This window comes from Chrysochloris asiatica, unplaced genomic scaffold, assembly GCF_000296735.1.
Source record: "Chrysochloris asiatica unplaced genomic scaffold, ChrAsi1.0 scaffold00011, whole genome shotgun sequence".
Classification (NCBI taxonomy): domain Eukaryota; kingdom Metazoa; phylum Chordata; class Mammalia; order Afrosoricida; family Chrysochloridae; genus Chrysochloris; species Chrysochloris asiatica.
This window is the reverse complement of record NW_006408529.1, coordinates 20,201,400-20,202,954: the sequence shown is the minus strand read 5'-3', so window position 1 is coordinate 20,202,954 and position 1,555 is coordinate 20,201,400.

Here is a 1,555-nt window from a genome sequence, read left to right as displayed (position 1 = left end):
TGAAGGACCAGAATGTGGTTCATTCTGTTGTGCATAATGTCCCTAAGCTGTTGTTGTTGTTAGGTGCCATTGAATCAGTACCAATTCATAGCAACTCTTGGCACAACAGTAAAAGCACTGCCCAGTCCTGGGACAACATCACAAACATTGCTATGTTTGAGTCCACTGATGCTTCTACTGTGACAGTTCATCTCACTGGGGGTCTTCCTCTTTTCTCCCACCCTCCACCTTGCCAAACTTGATATCCTTCTCCAGTGACTCATCCCTCCTGACAATATGTCCCAAGTATGAGAGACAAAGTCTGGTCATCTTGGCTTCCAAGGAGCATTCTGGTTATACTTTTTTCAACACAGATCTATTTGTTCTTTTGGAAGTCCATGGTACTTTCAATATTGTCCTCCAACACCTTAACTTAAATGCATCAATTCTTCTACAGTCTTCCTTATTCACTGTCCAATTTCCTCATGCATATGAGGTTATTGAAAATACCATGGCTTGGGTCAGGCACACTTTAGTCTTCAAACATACATTTTGGCTCTTCAACACTTTAAAGAGATCTTCTGCAGAAGATTTGCTGAATGCAGTAAATTGTGTGATATCTTGACTGCTCCTTCCATGAGTATTGATGGTTGATGATAAAAAAATCAAATCTTTGCAACTTCAATCTTTTCTCTATTTATATGGATGTTGTTTATTGGTCCAGTGGTGAGGATTTTTGTTTTCTTTACATTGAGTTGCAACCCATACTGAAGACTGTGGTCTTTGATATTCATCAGTATTTTAAGTCTTCTTCACTTTCAGCTAACAAGGTTGTATCATCTGCATATTGCAGGTTGTTAATGAGTCTTCCTTCATTCCTGATGCCACATTTCCTTCATATAATCCAACCTCTCTGATTATTTATTCAGCATAGAGACTGATATACAGGTAAAATAATACAATCCTGGCATACACCTTTCCTAATTTTAAATCATTCAGTATTCACTTGTTCTGTTTGAACAACTGCCTTTTGGTCTATGTACAGGTTCTTCATGAGCATAATTAAGTGGTCTGGAATACTCATACTTCATAATGTTGTCCATAGCTTGCCATGATCCACACAATCAAAAGCCTTTGCATAGTCAGTAAAGCAGAGGTAAACATCTTTCTGATATTCTCTGTTTTCAGCCAAGATCCATCTGACATTAGCAATGCTATCCCTTGCTCCATGTTGTCTTCTGAAACTGACTTGAATCTCTGGCAGTTCTCTGTTAATGTATGATTCCAGCCATTTCTGTATTACCTTTAGTAAAGCTTTACTCACATGGAATATCAATGATATTGTCTGATGATTTCCATATTCAATTGGGTTACCTCTTTTTGGAATGGGCACTAATACAGATCTCTTCCAGTTAGTTGGCCAAGTAATTGTCTTCCAAATTTCTTGACAGAGATTAGTGAGCACCACCAGGGTTGCATCACTTTGTTGAAAGATTTCAGTTTGTAATCAATCAATTCCTGTTGCCTTGTTCTTTGCCAATGACTTCAATGCACCTTGGACTTCTTCCTTCAGGAT